At 28.4% G+C, this 21530-nt stretch overlaps 1 pseudogene; it reads left to right on the plus strand.

Moving 5' to 3' along the window:
- The first annotated feature begins 2986 nt into the window (after window positions 1–2986).
- LOC148240188 (alkaline/neutral invertase E, chloroplastic-like) lies at window positions 2987–18142 on the plus strand (annotated as a pseudogene).
- Window positions 18143–21530: the final 3388 nt, after the last annotated feature.

Below are 21530 nucleotides of genomic sequence, written 5' to 3' on the forward strand. Positions count from 1 at the left end.
TTAGCTTTTAGACATGACACAACTTTGTCTCCTAGGCGCATAGCTGTGTCTCGTTTGTCAACAAAATAGAAACGCTACCTTCTTAACACATGGCTGTGTGTTAACCCAGTATAGGGCACACGGTCGTGTCTTTAAGAAACATGGCCATGTCTCACTCCTCCTAAGAAATAAAAATGTTGGCTCCATAACACATAGTTATGTGTTATGGCCATCTCTCCCACATCTTCATGTTTCAACCCTTTTTCACCCAAATCTTGTCCTAACCCATTCTAATTTGCTTCCAAGTTCTAAAATCATTCTTGAAAAGTGCTAAAGACAATACAGCAGCATATCTGGAAAATATTGATCAAAATCAACTCAAATAAAATAGAAAAATATCTATAAAATTCAATTATATCAATTATCTTTCCACTCAAAGGGTTATAGAGCCTATATGCTTTATATTGAGAGCAATAACCAATAAAGATTCATTTCACAGATTTTCATCAAGTTTGCTATGATTCTGTGAATCTATCAAGGAATAGGCAATACAACAAAGATTTTTAAGTGGCTTACCTAAGGTCTCCTACCACTCAAAGCTTCATATGGTGTTTGGTTGAGAACAGCCCTTGTAGGAGATAAATTCAATATATAGATAGCAATAACAACATTTTCAGCCCCTTTTCTTTTCGCAAGCTTTTTTCCATTTCAACAACCGTTAAGTTTTTACGTTCATACACTTTGTTTTTTTCTGGTGTATGTGGTGTTGTCAATTCTCTGTGCAAGTCTTGTTCTTCACAAAATTGATTAAATTCATTAGATAGAAACTCCCCTCCTCTATCAGTACGCAATGCCTTTATGCTTCTTCCACTTTGCTTCTCAACGAGTGCCTTGAACTTCTTAAAGATCTCAAACGTTTCAGAGTTGAATTGGAGGAAGTAGACTTAACTCATACGGCTGTAATAGTCTGTAAACAACAAAAAATATTGACTTCCACCAAAAAATTGTGCATTCATTGGGCCACACAAGTCAGTATGTACAAGTTCAACACACTCATATGCCCTTCTAGACTTTCCTTATAGCAAATGGTTTTTTACATTGTTTCCCATAAATGCACCATTTGCAAAAATTTAAGGACTCAATTTTAGGTAGCCCGAACAACATTTCCTTTTAACTCAATAATTGTAGACCTTTTACATTCAAATGTCCATATCGTAAATGCCACAATTTTGACTCTTTATTTTCTTTAACAATAAGAGCATGGTTTTTAACACTAAAAACCTCAAGTTGGAAAAGCTTATTAAGTTCCATTTAAACACCAATAATAATTCGATCAAATGTTTTATCTCTAATCACACAAAACACATCATCAAACATTATAGAATACCCACTAGCCTTAAGATGCCCAATGCTCAATAGATTTTGTGATAAAGTAGGAATAAAATAGACATTGTGAAGGAGTTTTGTGTTACCATGACCATTGCTTAATGCCACCGTGCCTTTGCCATCATCACCAAGTCTTACTTTCAACGTACATGACTCATCCAGCTCCTTGAATAGAGATTTGATCCCGGTCATATGGTTGAAACAACCATTATCCAAAAATTATATGCCACTTGAAGCTTTGGTGCCATCTTGATAGGCCATAAATAGCTCAATTTCCTCCTCATCTTCAACATAATTTGCTTGTTTTTCTCTTTCTAGCACTCTACCTTTACATCCCCGTATCGCTTGCAATAATAACACTAAATATTACATTTGTAATTTATTTGTTTTCCAATCATCTCCCTTTATTCATCTTGTCCAGCAATTCTGCCTTTACCTAGGTTACCGCTGCCTCGATAACCTCTTCTACCACATCCTCTACTTGTGCCTTCTTTGAATCATCTTGTTATTTGGGAGACTCCTCCATCACTTGAAAAGCCTTCTCTTCAGTCTTTTCATTCACCCGATTCAATCTTGGCCCATGGGATTACAAAGAACCCATCAGCTCATCAAATGAGTAAGTAGCTAAGTCCTTAGACTTCTCAATGGCTGCAACAATGTGATCAAAACTTAGAGTTAAACACCTTAACACTTTTGCAATAGTGGTTTGATCAGAAATCTCTTTCCTGTAAGATTTCATTTAATTAACAACCGTTGCAACTCGTAAAAGAAATTTTTGTACCGATTCACTAATTTTCATTTACAACATCTCAAAATCACGACAGAGAAATTGAAATTTTACCATAATAATCTTCGATGAGCCTTTGTATGTTGTTTACAAAGTCATCCATGCTTCTTTAGTTGTATTTATAGTTGAAATTTTAGAAAAAATAGATTCATGTACTGCTTACTAGATGAAAAATAGTGCTTTGGAATCCCTTTTTTTATTTTCTCTTAATCTGCGTTCTTTATCCGGATTAGGATACCCATTCTTAACAAAGTCCCATAAATCTTGAGACTTGAATAATGTCTTCATTTTAATGCTCCAAAATTCATAGCTTTCACCATGAAAAATATAGGAATTGATGGTTGAGAAATACTCACGACATTGCCATTTGTCGCCATGAGATGCACGCCCAATTATAACCAAACTTTTCTCTAATACCACTATTGTTGGAGAAGAGAGTTTTGTTGAACTCAAACTTGCGTAAATTTACACCGCCAGCAAGGAAAAATATAGCAGACAATAAATGAATGCAGTAGAAAAATAAAAATATTAATCAAAACTTTTTATGGGTATGAATTGCTGCTGGAATTTTAGATGCAGTGGGATGATATATTCAGCAACCAGAAATGCCTTTTAAATAGGCTTTACAACTGAACTAAAAATAAAAAGAAATGGTAGAGCAATCTGCCACTAACTCAAATTCTATCACTACTAACAAAACATCATAAATTTTAGGAGATAAATCCAAAACTAAGTTAAATATCCAACTATCAATGTTGAATCAGTCTACAATAGGTAGTGTGACTTAAGATTTTAAAAATGGAGTTTTTATAGCTTACTGTTGCAGCCATAAAGATGAAAAGACCAAAAATCACTGCAAGAGCTGTTGAAGTTATTGAAAGACACATATCAAGAGACAAGTGGCCTGAATACTATGACATGAAAATAGAAAGGTTCATCAGGAAACAAGTACGGTTATTCCAAACATGATCAATTCTTAGATACCTTGTGGATAAGCTTCTACTTGCAGACCCATGTGCAGCAAAAATTCTAATAACTAAAGAGGATTCTTAGCTTGTCAATGCCTTCTTTTGCATAGTGTTAACCCCAAGAGTAAGCGTGGTCAAAAGAACTCCCAACAGAGGTATATAATATAAGACTCTGAAGTTGCTTTCACACAAGGATAGGTAACTTCAATTTATGGCTCAACTTACCTATCTAAACAACTTAAATATATAATGGTGATGATAACAATGGTTTATTTTTCATTTTATTTGGAGGTTAAAGCTTTTGAGCAGTGATTCGAGTATCATAAGATTTTAATGTAAAAATGATAGGTTGATTTAGGATTAGCATTAGCTCGAAACATCTTCTTGGATTAGAGATTAAATAAGTTGTTTCCTATAAGATTACACTAAAAGAATATCTAAATTTAGAGAATTGAATGCTTTATCTTTTAGATTTAATTCTCTTGATGTCTGTTTGGGAAATGGTGGTATTGGTGTAGAGACAGAGAAACGAACTGGAAAGGGATTAAAAACAAAATAAATATAAAATTCTAGGAGGCAAATCTAGGTGAGCAGAGACAGTGTTCTCTATAAGGTTGAAAGTGGTGCTATTTAGAAGTCAGAATGGCATTGACAATGGAACAAACAAACTCTAAGAGCCGATCTAGGTGAGTAGAGACAGTGTTCTCTGTGATGCACGTGTAGGAAAGTATGAGTTAGACAAACTTTAATTAGATGTTTTCTTGATTTTAGATAGATGTAATGGTTAACCCTCACTAGCGAGGGATGTGAACATTGTGCTTGGATGTACTTAATTTTATTTAGAAATAGAAGTTTATTGTATTTTTCACTGGCAATATAAGTTCATATGGTACCGTGACTCACTATGGAGGTATGGGTTGTTGCAGCTCTTATCCAATCATTTCAAATAGGAGGCTTGAAGCACATAGCTCCTCCACATGATCCACTCGATGGAATAAGAGGTTTAGTGCTTAACATCTTATCTATTTTTCTCTTATTTGTTTATCGATCATATATATATTGAAGTTGTTGATTAATTTGCATTCGATTTTTGTTTAAGGATGCGGTAGAGCACTCTCTTGTAGCAGCATACGAAATGAAAGGAGATACTGGCTGCAATCCTAATTATTTATATGATCTGCTTTCCACCTTCATGGCTGAATTTGAAATCATCTTATCGGGAATGGCTAAAGCTTTATGTGTGTACGTAATATATATCTCGATGTAGATTTGAGTAGTTATTAACCATATTTGATTAATTAATGGGTTTTAGTTATTTGATCTTCTTTTCCTAATTTGCAGGGATAAAATATCTGATGCAGATTTTCATAAGATTTATGCATTTTGCATCAAGATTAAATGAGCCTCCTCAAGGTAATACTAATCATCACAGCTCAAAACTCTTTAATTTGGAGAATTTACGTGTTATTATTGATCTTATAATGTACATTTAACAATAAAAATTCTCAAGTACAATTTTTGCTAGTAAAAATTCATACATTTTAATAGTTAAATGATATGTCATGAGATGTATAGTCTTATTTGAACTCATACTCTTGTAGATAAGGATAAAAGTACTTAGATATCCACCTAATGGATAAATAATTATTAATTTAATTAACTATATATGTGTATATTTAATCAATTAAATAATTAGTTTAATAGTTAATGCGTTTCTTCTTTTATAAGAGATTATAAGTTTGAGTCAGATTGTATTTTTATGTGAGTCATCATTTGAAAGTTATTTGTATTATATTGTATTGTAATTAGTGTATGTCACTTGACTAATCTCGGGTCAAATTGTATTTTTGTGTGTATTCTTACTTAGAGGTTATTTGTATTGTGTTATGATTGGTGCATGTCACTGAATTAATAGATGTACCAATTTTTATTTTTTAAAAAATAATTAGTTGATATTAATTGCAGCATTTGCACTTGTCAAATGGCATTGAAATGTGAGGAATTCGTCAAGGCATCTGATAAAAAAAGCAAGGAAGGGTAAGCTTTTATATACAATTAATGTCATAAATCAATTAGTAGTCTTTAAATATTCATGTGGTAAATGAATTTTATACTTATCTTTTATTACAGATATTACTAATATATCTTTTTATTGAGTTTTCTGAATTTAAAATTTTTTTTTTTTTGAAAATAAAGTGTATAGCAGTATTAGATGCATTCAAACATGGATTCTCATTGGTAAAGGAAAAAATGAAAATCCTTTTTGAGATAATGTTTTACTTTATATATTCTGTAAAATTTTATTTTCATGTATATCTTTTTTCTTATAGATTTTGTGAAAATGTTAACTGAATTTAAATTTGCATACTTATACAGCATGAGTTTTATTTCATTAAAAATCTATTTTGTCGGCTACATAATGTTAGCTATTTATAATTATAATGAATGATAATAATATGATTGCAGTTAAAACTCTTATGTTTTATTTAAAATATACGAGTTTAACTCTCACTAAAAATGTAAAACACTTTATATTGTATAAGTCTGTAAATTCAAATTCAATTAAAATTTTTACGAAATCTATAAGAGAAAAATATATATATAAAAATAAATTTTATAAAACATATAAAATAAAATATTACCTGAAGAAAGATTTTAATTTTTTCCTTCATCAATGTGAATTCATGTTTGATTGCATTCAATACCTATGCACCTTTTTAAAAAAAATTAAAAAAAACTTAGTAAAGAAATATGTACAATAAAAAATAATTATGAAATTCATTTACTATATTCACTAATTGATTTGATTTATGACGTCGTCAATTATGTATGAAAGTTTATCCTTCCTTATTCCTTTCATCATATGCTTTGACACGTGTACATATATATAAACATATAATTCATATATATGATGGTGTATGAGCAATCCTACGTGGCACCAATAAGTATGAAATTTTTGTGTGATCGGTGGTCATGTTCATTCACTGAGTTCTATCCCGGTGGCAATCTTCACGTCCTCCGTCAACGGCAGCCGGATAAACAATTCAACGAAGCTGCTGTCCGGTACGTATGTACAACAACATTAATTATCTATATCTATAAAAATATATTATATGATTATACGAATCGTTAATTTATTATTATGATATTCAGTGCAATTAGTATCGTGATATACATACATACATTCTCTATATGCACACACACATATATATGTATATACTGATGAATTGAGAAGGTTATATATATAGAGAGAGACACACACACACATAAATAATGTAGAGCTGTAATAAGGAAGCATGGGAGGAAATGGGTAATTCATGGGTTATGTATGCGATAATCCAAGTTAAATAATGATTTGGGTAACTCATGGGTTGTGCATGGGTTTTTATATAATTCCCAATTATAAGTATCTTCTTTGAAGTTTCTAACCTTTCCCCTTTGCACCTTCTTGATTCTATCATATTTCTACATATATATATGTATATATAGATACCATCTTCATTTCATCTTTATTAATTAATAAAATCTTCTTTTCATATTTTAATATGGTCCTAAAATGTTATAATTATAAGAGCAAAATTCAAATGTGAAGGAATTTGGTTTAAAAGTTCATGAACCTGTTTATATATTAGTAAAATAAATATATTATACATTTTTAATAATACGGATAATGTTATAAGAGATAATTATATTTCAATGTGTGTATTAAACATATTCTTAAATATATTAAATAGAATAAAGTATTAAAATTTTGAGCAAGCTATTCGCATAACCTATCAAACTCAATTTTATATATTTCCAACTTATTTAAATTTATTCATTTATTTATTTTTTAAAAAGATTTGTAACCTTCTCATTTTTGCACAGGTTTTATGCATCTGAAGTCATAGTGGCCTTAGAATACCTACATGTGATGGGGATAGTTTACCGTGATTTGAAACCCAAAAATGTGTTAGTAAGATTCGACGACTACATTTCGTTGACTGACTTCGATCTCTCACTAAAAGATGATAATCCCACATCAACAATTCACATCATTTCTGCTCAAAATGCATCATCAATCATAAAACAAGTTGTTATCATGATCATAAACCCAACTTTTCTAATTCATCATACATTATAGCCAATTGTATCACACCTGTTGTAGCCTCCTACTTATGCCCTAGTCAACACAAATAGAAAAAAGTCAATACATCGCACAGCTGTAGAAATCATCACAGAGCCAATCAATGTTCAATTAATATATTATGTTGGGACCCACTAGTACTTAGCACCAAAAATAGGGTATGGTGAAGGGCATGGAAATGCAGTTGATTGGTGGGCACTAGGGATATTCATATTCTAAATGTTATATGGGACGACGCTATGTAAGGAAGTTGACCAAGAGTTTCCCCTAGCGAATATTGTGGCTCGAGCACCTAAATTCCCAAAGAAACCATGGTCTTGGAGCCAGCAAAGGATTTGTTCTCAAAGGTGCCAATATAATTCCTTTCATCAGTTGAAGTGATTTATTTAGAGAAAAACTATATTTTTTGTTTACGCAATATTATAATGCATTAAACAAAACTCTTGTTTTTTTTAAAAAAAAAATTCTCATAAAATGTTTAGCAAGATTAATCCAAACTGGGAACACCAAATTCAAAAAAATGCAAGTTCATTAATGCATACAATATTGATAACCTAAATATCAATCACTAGAAATGACCTAGATTATTAGCAATCTGTTATAAATACTAAACTCATTATAACTCTCTGCTGCTTTGGTGAGCACTGCAAATTCGAAGAAAAAAACAATCTCCTTTCTCTTGGCAAAACCATTTTTCTCTTCTTTAATCGTCTAGAAAAGGATGGATCAAAGAATACGACTCCACAGCATGATCCACTCGATGGAACAAGAGGTTTAATGCTTAACATCCTATCAATTTTTCTCTTATCTATTTATCGATCATGTATATATATCGATATCATTGATTAATTTGCATTCAATATTTGTTAATGTATATGGTAGATCACTTTTTTGGAATAGCATATGAAATTAAAGGAGTACCTGGTTGCAGTCCTAATTATTTCTCTGATATGCTCTCCATCTTCGTAGCTGAATCTAAAATGACCTTGTCAGACATGGCTAAAGCTTTATATGTGTACATAATATATATCTTGATATAGATCTTAGTTGTTATTAACCACGTTTGATTAGTTAATGAGTTTTAATTATTTGGTCTTCTTCTCTTAATTTGGAGGGACAAAGTATCTAGTGCATATTTTCCTAAGATTTGCGAACTCTAGTTTAAGATAAAAGAAGCCTCCTCAAGGTATATAATTAATGCTAATCATCACAGCTCAAAACTCTTTAATTTAAAGTATTTATTTGTGTTATTATTGATCTAATAATATGTATTTAATACTAAAAATTCTCAAGTATAATTTTTGTTGGTAAAAATTTATACACTTTAATAATTAAATGATATGTCATGAGATGTATAGTGTGATTTGAACTCATACTCTTATAGATAAGGATAAAAGTACATAGATATCAACCCAATAGATAAATAATTAATTATTTAATTAACCAAATATGTATTAGTAGGATATATATTTGATTGGTATTTGTGTATAATTAATTAATTAATTAATTAGTTTAATAGTTGATGCATTTATTCTTTTACAAGAGATCATAAGTTCGAGTGAGATTATACTTTTATGTGTGTTATCCTTCGAAAGATGCGTTTTATTGTAATCATTTTAAAAAATAATTAGCTAATTTTATTTGCAGCCTTGGTGCTTGTCGATTGGCACTGAAATATGAGGAATTCATCAAAGCATCTGATGAAAAGAGTAAGGAAGGGTAATCTTTCATACATAACTGACGTCATAAAGTAAGCTTTCATACATAATTGACGTTATAAATTGATTAACATATCTATTTATTGTGCTTTTTTAATTTTTTTTTATTTCTTTTTTTTTAAAAAAAGTGTGTAGTGGCATTAGATGCAATAAAAAACGAATTCACATTGATGACGGAAAAAATAAAAATCCTTCTTGAGGTAATATTTTATTTTATATATTCTGCAGAATTTTATTTTCATATATATCTTTTTCTCTTATGGATTTTGTGAAAATTTTAACTGAATTTAAATTTGTAGAATTATAAAGTATGAGTTTTACTTAATTGAAAATCTGTTTTGCCGATTGCATAATTATAGCTATTAACATTTATAATAAATTATAACAACACGGTAGTAGTTTAAACTTGTGTTTTATTTAAGATTTACGAGATTAAGTTTCACTGAAGATGTAAAGTTTACATTTTAATAAAAAGTAAAACTATTTTTTTAATAATAAACATTGTAGATTTTGATTTTAAAATCTTTATTATTATTATTATTAATTAGTAAATGGGGTATGTATGCTGATATATTTGGAAACAAGCACCACCCCTCGCAAGCACAAGCGCACTCCTTTAAATTAACAGAAAGTTGGGACACTCATGGGTCCTTGTGTAGTGCTTCAGGACTGCTTACCTAATTTGAGATAAACAATGCTAAGGTTCAAGAGTAGTTGAAGATAAGGAAACTTTTGGCTTCTAGAGTTATTTTGAGATACCTATGAGGTTACAAGATAGTATTACTAAAAGTTTGTGCAGGGTTTTAAAATTATTCTCGTGTTCTAGACCTATCTTAAGACAACTATGAGGTTTCGATCATGTATTAGGTCTTAATAAAGCTCTAAAACTACGGTGTTACATTTAAATCTTAAGGTTTTAGTCTTTTCTTTTTTTTAATGTTATGTTACACAAAGATCCAAAGTTTTTGTCCTAAAATTTAATTTAGTATAGATTTTGTTTTACTTAGTTATCTGGCAAATTTTGTACCAAATATAAATTTTATACTTGATGAATATTTCTCTGAGTTTAGGTTATTACTTGAGCATGTTTAGGCTTTCATTCTACATTTTGTTTCCTTTCTTCTCAGTTGGATTCAAAAGTATTATAAGAATAATACATAACTTAGCTAGAAATGAGTATGAACTTCTGAAAGATAGATAATTGTTCATGAACCTCAATTTTTGCTTCACTTACTTGAGCATGATAAAGTATAACCTAATTTGTATGAATTATTTAATTTTATAATAAATAAGTGAATCGAATGATGTATATTTATTGTTTAAAATATTGTATTTGACGACCAATTATGAGAACTGATGCTTCACTGAATAATTAGAGGCGATTGATAGTTACTACAATGAAATGCGACCAACACAAAGATAAAAGCTTTGGTATTTTGCAATGAAGTAGATCACATTTTCTTTAGGTTTTAAGAAAAAGATGAAATATTTTATTTTTAATTTTTTTTTGGTACCCCTTTTTGTTGATACAAAAGTTAAGCAACTTTTTTTTCAAGTAAAGAAATAAATAGGGTGGGCACAAAATGGACACATGAGTTCCTCTATTTGTCGCATATTACTTGGCAACATTTCTACTTTTGTAGTAGTCTAAATAAACCACTAAAATTATGTCGTCTATTATTTAATTTCTACTTGTAATAAGACCCTTATTAAAGGTACCAGATACAAATTTTATACTTGATGAATATTTTTCTAAAGTTTGGGTGGTTTACTGACTTATATAGTACTAAAAAGAAATACGACTAAATTTATAGTTTTGTCAAATAATAAGGTATTGATTAACTTGAATAAATAATTTAATCTCATACAAATGAGTAAACTAAGCAACGTAAATCTACTGTTTGAAATACAATGTTTAATGATTGATAAGGAAAACTGATACTTTAATGAATAACGAGAGGTGATGGGTGATGACTCCAATGAGATGCAACTAACATAGAGAGAGAAGTTTTAGTGTCTTGCAACAGAGGAGATTGAATTTTCTTTAGGTTTTAGAACATAAAGATAAATTATTTTATTTTTAATTTCTTTTGTACTTCTTTTTGTCATTATAAAAGTGAAATAATTTTTTTTAAAAATAAAGAAATGGGCAAGTTGGGCATGAAATGGATATGTGGCTTCCTCTATTTGCTGTAAATTTACTTTATGGCATTTTGACTTTTAGTGACAATATAAATCTACTGGTAAAATTTTATCATCTATTGTCTAATTTTTAGCAGCAATTAACCATTCTTAAAGGTGCTAATATAATGCCTTTTATCAGTTGAAATAATTTATTTGGAGAAAAACCATCTTTGTTGTTTATACAATATTATAAATGGATTAAATTAAACTCTTGTTTTTTTTTTCAAAAGAAAATATTTTTTCTCATAAAATCGTTGGCTAGAATAATCCAAATTGGAAAACAAAATTCAAAAATATGCAAGTTCACTAATGCATAGAATATTGATAACCTAAATATCAATCACTAGAAATGACCTAGATTATTAGCAATTTATTATAAATTCTAAACTCATTATAACTCTCCGCTGCTTCAGTGAGCATTGCAAATTCAAAAAAAAAAGAAATCTCCCTTCTCTCAGTAAAACCATTTTTCTCTTCTCCAGTTGTTTCTAATATGATGGATTGAAGCATGTAGCTCCTTGACATGAACCACTTGATGGAACAAGAGGTTTAGTGCTTTAACATCTTATCTATTTTTTTCTTATCTGTTTAGTGATCATGTATATAAATCGATATTGTTGATTGATTTGCATTCGATTTTTTTAAAAGGGTATGGTCGATCACTTTTTTGGAATAGCATATGAAATGATGGTTGAGGTCCTAATTATTTCTCTAATCTGCTCTCCACCTTCGTAGTTGAATCTGAAATCATTTTATCAGACATGACTAAATCTTTGTATGTGGACATTATATATCTCGATATAGATCTGAGTAGTTATTAACCACGTTTGACTAGTTAATGGGTTTAATTATTTTGTCTTCTTCTCTTAATTTGCAATGACAAAGTATCTAATGCTGATTTTCCTAAAATTTGTGAACTTTGCTTCAAGATTAAAGGAGCCTCCTTAAGGTTTATAATTAATACTAATAGTCATAGCTCAAAACTCTTTAATTTGGAGTATTTATGTGTGTTGTTATTGATCTTATAAAATGTATTTAATAATAAAAATTCTCAAGTACAAATTTTTGTTAGTAAAAATTCATGCAGTTTAGTCGTTAAATGATATATTATGAGACATATAATCTGATTTGAATTCATACTCTTATAGATAAGGATAAAAGTATGTAGATATCCACCCAATAGATAAATAATTAATAATTTAATTAACCAAATATATATTAGTATGATATATATATTTATTTGGTATATGTGTATACTTAGTTAATTATTTAATTAGTTTAATAGTTGATGCATTTTCTCTTTTACAAGAGATCACAAGTTTGAGTCAGATTGTACTTTCGTGTGTGTCATCATTTAAAAGTTACTCGTATTGTATTGCATTTAGTGTATATTGCCTAATTAATCTCGAGTCAAACTACTGTTTTGTGTGTATTCTTACTTGGAGATTATTTATATTGCATTATGATTGATGTATATCACTTAATCAATAGATTTACACAATTTTTATTTAAAAAAATAATTAGCTGATATTAATTGAAGCCTTGACACTTGTCAAATGGCACTAAAATGTGAGGAATTCATTAAGGCATCTGATGAAAAGAGTAAGGAAGGGTAAGCTTTCATACGTAATTGACATCATAAATTGATTAACAGTCTTTATATATGCATGTAGTAAATGAATTTCGTACTTACTTTTTTTATTTTATAGAATACTAATATATCTCTTTATTGAGTTTTTTTATAATTTTTTAAAGTTATTTTTTTAAAAAACAAAGGTGCATAGCAGCATTGGATGCAATCGAAAATGACTTCTTACTTAGGAAGGATAAAATAAACATCCTTTTTGAGGTAATATTTTATTTTATATATTTTGCAAAATTTTATTTTCATATATATCTTTTTCTCTTATGGATTTCATAAAAATTTTAACTAAATTTAAATTTGCTGACTTATAAAGTATGAGTTTTACTTAATTGAAAATTTGTTTTGCTAGCTCATAATTATAGCAATTAAAAATTATAATGAATTATAATAATATGGTAATAGTTAAAATTTTTGTGTTTTATTTAAGATTTACAAGTTTAAGTTTTGCTAAAAATGTAAAGTTTATATTTTAATAAAAAGTAAAACTGTTTTTCTAAAATATTAAATATTGTAGATTTTGATTTTAAAATATTTATTATTATTATTCACTGAATGGGTATGTATGGTGATGCAGTTGGAAGCTAGCGCCACCCCTTGCAAGCGCAAACATACTCTTTTAAATGAAGGTACTCTTGCTTCTAACAACTTATTTAATTCGATTCTTATTTATTTTTTTAATTCCTTAATATTTTAATTTGAATCGTTCTAGTAAATGGAGAATATTACTCTCAAATACTTTGTTATTGTAATAAATACAATTTCTTTTTAACTAATTCAATTTGCTTTTAAATTAATTAAGAATAAAATAATATTTATATTTTTCTTCAGTTACTGTAACTTAACTAAAGTAATTATTATCCTTTTAATTTATAAAATTTAAGTTCAATATTTAATTTTTCACTAGTTGTATTTTAACTATTTTCATCTCTTTCAATAACAATATTATAAAGTAATTATGTTTTCTTTTGTTGGGCAGATGAGGGGATGAAAGCTTCTAAAAATCAATACCAATAAATTCTCTGCAGGTTGTAATAAGTATTACTTTTTCATGGAAAACAAATTTAAACTCTTAACTTTTTTTTTATGTTGCTGATGTCGTGATTAAGTTGAGTTTAATCTCAACGTGCCTGTTATGTTTTTAGGTGAAAAACATATTTCATGATTATTAAGTTCTCTTAGTTGAGGGAACTATAGTAGGATCAAAATCTTGACCTAACTTTTAATTTTTTGCTTTGAAACTCAAACTTATTCTGCAGAGATAATTACAAATTGAAAGGTATTATTTCAAAAAAATTTAAATTTTGTTGCTATTGGTTGAGATGAATTGTTGATATTTAATAGTTTCACATAAAAATCTCTTGGTGAAAAAAGATAGGAGAATTTACTTTAGACATTTACTTTCTATACAAATAGGAATTGAAGTTTGAGGATCCATTCTACGGATTGAGGTGTGCACTAGGTCAATCAGATAATAGAAAGGAGATTTTTGACATGTTAATTGTATGATACAATAAGCTTAGCTCCCAATAGATCATAGATTTTATTAATTTGCACAGCTAGAAAAGGAAAAGTTAGAATCTTTCAAGAAAATTTTAGAAAAAAATGAAAGTGAAAGAAAAGAGATAAAAGAGAGAGCAATAGAGAAATGTAGGAATAAGATAGGATAGAGTAGAGGAGCTAACTATTTATAAGGTAAACATAGGATGATACCATTGAAAAGGAAAAACTAACCACTAACATCCATTAACATGGGAACATGCATTTCATGCACCAAAATGCCCCCATTAAAGCTTGTGACTATGTTCATTTATCATAATTAAGCACACACTACAATGAAGTTTTTAAGAATTTTCATAAATGATCATAAACATGGTGTTTGAATGGTTAAGATTCTTACATTTTTTTAGAAGATAACAAGTCTGTATCATATTAAAATGTTAAATTTATCACTTTTTGGATATAATTATATGTATTAATAATGATTTGTTTATAATATTTGATTCAATAGAATCAAAAGATTTAACTTATAACTGTGTTGGTAGAGATATAGTAATGAAATTGGATTTGGTAGAGATATAGTCATGACATATCTAAATGAAAATAATATTCTGTAATGATTAGATTCTTTTATTAAAACAATTATAATAAGCAAAAAAATTCAAATTAATATTTTTCTTAAATTATTTATTAACATAAATATTAAAGAAGAAGAAATGTGTTAAAGTAAAACTCACAAAATGCCTACATATAAAGGGTGAGATTTCTTACATTTTCTCTCATTAAGCCGAAGATCTCTCGTCTTCTTATTACACACATATAAAAGACCTTTAGTTTTGATTTTTTTTTTCACAAACTCATATGAATATATATTGTTATTACAATACTAAAACAATATCTCATGTATTTTAATAAAAAATAATGTAAGATAAAATAGTTTAATTTCAATTCTTTTAATAAAGAAAACAAAAACATTCAGATTATAAAACCTCCACTTTAGAAACAAAGTAATGATTCTTACTTATAGATTCTTATTATCTCATATAAAAGTGTGATCATATCTCAAATTTCATTAATGAATCATGAAAATCTAAAAACAAAAAAAAACAACTTCATCTTGGTTGGTTCACATATCAATTATTTTTTATGATTCTCATTAAAGTTCATTCTAGAAGCTTTTGAATTCCAGGCACTTTTTCTTCTCTAACCTGCTTGCATGTTATCTTTCATGATTTATCTTAACCAAGCAAGAGAGGGAAAATAATGAGTATATCATTGTTGAGGGAACTATTGTACACAAACAAACAAGAAATCTGGTCAACACAAGTCATTGATCATATAAGTTGAATAAATTAATGGTAAATTGATGAAAATGGAGGGTGCATGAATTTATAGTGTGCTTACCCTCATCGCAAGATATCTCTTCCGTCTGCACATATGCTATACTTATCATTAACCATGTGATTAAGAGAAAAGAAAAAACAGAGAGAAAAGGAAAAGCAAGAGAAAAATGAGAGAAAATTTATATATAGAATTAAAAAATAATCAAATGAAATGAATAAATAAAATAAAGGGACAAGATGAGAAAAGAAGAGCAAGCGGAATCTTCATATAATTTCTTATTTATTCATAATAATCCACAACTATCAAAAACAAAAGTAAATACGATACATACAATTGGATTATTATTGATTATGTGGAGATATTGAAACGACACAACATTATCTTCTCTTTTTCTTGATTTTTCTGCTCCCAAACAACGCTTCGATACAAACCCACATTTTATTTCAACAAGGTATTCACCTTTCTCTTTTTTTTTCTAGATTTAGTTTTAGAGTATGTTCATTTTTAATATCACTTCATCTGGGTTTGGATTTAAGCTATGATCTTTTTTTTTTCTTGTTTTGGAATCCTTGATTTATGAATGGTTCAATTAGTAGGACTTTTGTTAAGTTCTATCACAAATTGACTAGTTAGTTAGATGCTTTCTATTGTTTTTTATAAAAAAATTGCATTGGTGCCTTGTAATCATTAGCTTTTGGCTTTTGATGAGTTTTTCTCACCTTTTGAGTACTCTTATTATATCACTTCTAGGTAATAGAAGATAATTCTTTACGGTTCCTAAAAATAAAGGGGAAAAAGAGACGTATTACGTATATTCGTAGCATCATTTCATTAGTTTTCCTTGAGTGTCAGTTTATTTTCCTTTTTATTGTTGAATTTTTTACTTTTGGGTTGTATGTCTGATTTAGTTGAAAGTTTTCACCAAAATACTCACATTGAATCTAATGCCTTGATTTGTTTTTTTGCTTGTTTTTTGATTTAAGGTTAATCATTCTTGAAATTGAAGCAAAAGAATGTATTCTTTCAATTGAGTCAAGAATCTCTTGGGTTCACTTTGATAAAAGAAGGGTTTGAGGATTGAGAGGGTTATAATTATTTGATTACCATTATGTTTATGGGAATTTCTGAGGCAGTTCTGCTACTTTTATCTAGAACTATTCCCAGTTGTTTTAGTTTTGATCCATGTTTTAGCAAATTGGATTCAAACAACAAATTATGATCTGACTCATTAGCCTACATGAATCGGTCATTATTTAAATTTATAAGTTGGTAATAGAGAGATCTTATTTGTTTACTTTTTTTGGTTGTGGTATCTCCAGTTAATCCATCTTTTTTTCTTAAAGGCACTATTTTATTCTACCTTACTCTGTGCACGTGAAATGCTTGCTCAAGAAGATGGATCAGCTGATCTCTTTCGGCACTGAATAATTGCCTGCTTGCTCTTTCATTCCACATCATGGAGTATTATTTGATTGATTTGCGAAAACTGAAAGAGATTACAGTTGCAAGATTGAGGAGTACTCATATAATGCAGTTAATAAGTTCAACAATTACCCAGATCAAATTTCTCCTTGGTTGGTGGAATGGATGCCCAATAAAAGAGGTTATCTAATTGGAAACTTACAACTAGCACATATGGATTTTTGATTTTTTTCTCTAAGAAACATGTGGTCTGTTGTAAACAGTCTAACAACAGTTGATTAGTCACATGCCATACTAGATCTTATTGAAGCGAATTAGATTTGGTAGCAGATATGCTATTTAAGATATGTTATCCTACTATTGAAGGTCAGGAGTAGCAAATAATCACTAGTAGTGATCCTAAGAACACATAAGAATCTGCTCTCGTATTATTTATTTATGATATATTTCTTCATTATCTTTAGCATTTCTCACTATGTTTCCTTTTCATGCAACCCTTGGTCTTACCACAATGGTGGTTCTTGGCCAACTCTGCTATGGTAGGTTAGTTTTTTATGCTTAAATATTCTCTCTACTACTAATGTTTTATTCATTGCTCCAAAGAACCCTTTGTAGAATTTATATTTAGTTATAAGTTTCTTAAGTTCACATACTTGAATCCAATAGGATATGGTACCTTGTTGATGTTTTATAAAATAAAGTAATAATGAAGGAATGTTGGCAGTGTGGCTTAAGATTTTAAAAATGGACTTTTTACAGCTTACTATTGCACCCATAAAGATGAAAAGACCAGAAATCACTGCAAAATCTATTGAAGTTGGGGAAAGACACATATCAAGAGACAATTGACCTTAATACTATGACATGAAAAGAGAAAAGTTCATCGGGAAGCAAGCACGATTATTCCAGACAGGGTCAATTCCTGAATACCTTGTGGCTAAGCTTCTACTTGCAGACCCAAGTGCAGTCAAAATTCTGATAATTAAAGAGTATTATGAGCTTATCAATGCCTTCTCTTGCATGATAAGTGCTAACCTCAAGAGAAAGTGTGGTCGGAAGAACTCCCAAAAGACTTGCATAATATAAGATTCTTAAGCTGCTTTCACATAAGGAAAGGTAACTTCAATTTGTGGCTTAACTTACCTATCTGAACAACTTAAATGTATAATGGTGATGATAACAATGTTTATTTTTCATTTTATTTGGGGGTTAAAGCTTTTGAGCAGTGATTCGGGTATCATTGGATCTTAATGTAAAGATGATATGTTGATTTAGGATTAGCATTTGCTTGAAACATCTTCCTGGATTGGAGAATAAACAAATTGTTTCCTGTTTATAGACTTTATATCATATATATAATACTATAGGAGTGAAAGGTGTTCTTCTAAAGAGTTCACTATAAATTGAGAATACTCTTATATTATTTTAACTCTATTGCTCGATTATGAGAATAATATTTTCAATTAACCTCATGTATATGTATATATTTTCAATTTGTAAATGAAGAAATTACATAGAAATTTTTAGGTTGTGGGTCAAATTACACCACTCATTGAGAAACTATATTTTAAAAATAGATATAGTGTAGTATAATATTAGAAGTTAAAATATTTGTATATGTATCTAATTGTCCCATTTACTTTAATTTCTAAACAAGCTTCATCATTTTCTTAAGAAATTAACTTGCTACATGTGTCCCATATTTTATAATTTAATAATATATCACAATTTTAATATTTAAACTCTCTTATTTATGTTTTTTCAGAACTAAATTCTAATTGATCTTCCTATATATGAAGAATTATGAGATAAAATTTCATTCAATGAATTCAAGTTAAAAATATAAGTGGTTCAAAAATAAAATTAATGAATATATGCCTCATTCAACATGTAAAGGATTACTAATAATTACATAAAAAAGTAAAAATTGAATCAAATGAACAAGATAGATTTAATACCGCTTAATGTAAGTACATGTACATACTTTTGGACATATTTAATTTAGATTGTACTTTTATGTTTTTCAGTTATTTAGGATAAAGAGGTAATTTCATAGAAAATCAAATATGAGATTTGAGTTAGTTCGCGGTCTAAAATTTCGAACTGTTAGAAGAATATGACCCCTTATAACGAATCTACTTTATAATTACTACCTAATTGTGCATTATGTAATAGGAAAAAAAAAGAGAACTTACCTCTATAATGCTTCCAATCTAACTCTTGTTTTCCTATTTCATTTCCTTATGTTTTTCCTCCTCGTTCTCCCAATTATTTTCTAACTCTTCTTATATTTCTAGATCACCTAAAATTGATCACACTGTAACACAATAATAAATGTGAGGACAAGATTATGAAGAAATCATATTGTGGTGAAGAAATTAATAGAGGTAATTTTATAAAAAAAACTACCTTGTTGTTTTTTATCTAAATATTGCATCATAAATATAAATCATAGCATTAAAGAAAGATTGAAAGAAAAGCTGAAAGCATCAAGAAAGAAAAAAAATAGAAGTGTCATAATCTATTTTTAAACTTTTATAATCAAATATTTTAGTGTTTTAACATTATTTTTCATTCTAAGGTATGTAATCTTTAAAAGAATTATTGCAAGATTATATTAAAAGATATCTAAATATAGAGAATTGAATGCTTACTAGGAATCAAAATTTAGAAATTTCTTTCTACATTAGTCTTTAAAATTTAAAAATTAAAGAGATAGAAATCTTATTTTCATTATTTTGAACTTATGTAATCAAATATTTTAGAGTTTTAACATTATTTTCATTATGTAATCTATAAAAAAAATTATTAGAAGATTACATTTAAAGAATATCTAATATAAGTACACGTATATATTTTTGGACGTATTTAATTTAGATTGTACTTTTATGTTTTTCTGTTATTTAGAGTAAAAAATAATTTAATAAAAAGTTAAATATGTGATTTGAGTTAGCTCACGGTCGTTAACTAAAACTTAGGAACTGTTTGAAAAATATGAATCCTTATAACGAATTTACTTTATAATTACTACCTAATTATGCGTTATGTGTTAAGGGAATAAAAGAGAACTTACCTTTATAATACTTATAGTCTAACTCTTATTTTCCTATCTCATTTCTTTATGTTTTTCCTCCTTCTCCCAATTATTTTCTAACTCTTCTTATATTTCTAGATCACCTAAAATTGATCACATCGTAACACAATAATAAATGTGAGGATCAGATTATGAAGAAATTATATTGTGGTGAAGAAATAAATAGAGCTAATTTTATAAAGAAACTATTTTATCATTTCCTATATGAACATTGCATCATAGATATAAATTATATCATTAAAGAAAGACTGAAAAAAAAACTGAAAGCATCAAGAAAGAAAAAAAAAACTAGAAGTGTTGTAATTTATTTTTGAACTTATGTAATCAAATATTTTAGAGTTTTAATATTATTTTCATTATGTTATCTATAAAAAAACTATTATAAGTTTACACTTAAAGAATATTTAAAATTAGAAAATTGAATGCTTGTTAGAAGTCAAAGTCTAGAGATTTATTTTCTTCATTAGTCATTAAAATTTAAAATTTTGATTACTACTTAAGCAGTTAAAGAGATAAAAATCTTCTTTTCAAAAAGTAAATATATAATTATATAATTATATTTAGGAAGATGTTATTTGTTTCTACCTTAATTATTAAAAGTAAAAATGTTGATTATGCCTCAATTATCAAAAAATATTTTGTAATCTTATTTAATTTAGGGATTTTGATGCCATCCTCAATGGTTTTTACGGTTCCTCCACTTTTAAAGAGGATGTCGGGCTACAAGGGAAGAGGAAGAAAATTCATAGCTAGGGTACACTAATAGGAAGTTTATGTGCAATTTCTCAATCAGATTAATTAGCTAGCAAGGGAATTGGGAGCAGAATAAGGGAGGAATCCGTCAATCAGATTAACACTGTCACTGAGAACAAAGTTAAATTTGACTCTCACTACTTGAGTAGAATTTATCTTTTAAATTCTTTGAGATATTTTTGGGAAGAAATGAGTTGATCTTGGAATAGGGACATTTTCTTGAAATCAGATTAGAACCAGAAGTAAAAACAAAAAAAAATGGAGAGTGAAATCTGAGGATAAAAAGAAGATCGGACGAAATGATGGAATTATCGTGTTGACAGCTATGAGGAGAGGACATAAGAGATATGCTAAAAACATAGGAGGAAAATTGAAAGGATGAGAACGGGAGAGGGATAAGAAATTTAAAAAAAAGAGAAATTTTGGTCTGAATCTGATATCTATTTGGAAATTATTATTCTGTTATCTTTTATATTTAATTCTCTTGATGTCTGTTTCGAAAATGGTATTATTGGTGAGTAGATAAAAAGAAACGAACTGGATAGGGATTGAAAACAAAATAAATATAAAATTCTAGGAGGCAAATCCAAGTGAGTGAGACCGTGTTTTCTGTGAGGGTAAAAGTGA

Source organism: Carica papaya, chromosome 9 (genome assembly GCF_054855325.1).
Source record: "Carica papaya isolate Zhongbai chromosome 9, ASM5485532v1, whole genome shotgun sequence".
In the NCBI taxonomy this organism is placed as follows: domain Eukaryota; kingdom Viridiplantae; phylum Streptophyta; class Magnoliopsida; order Brassicales; family Caricaceae; genus Carica; species Carica papaya.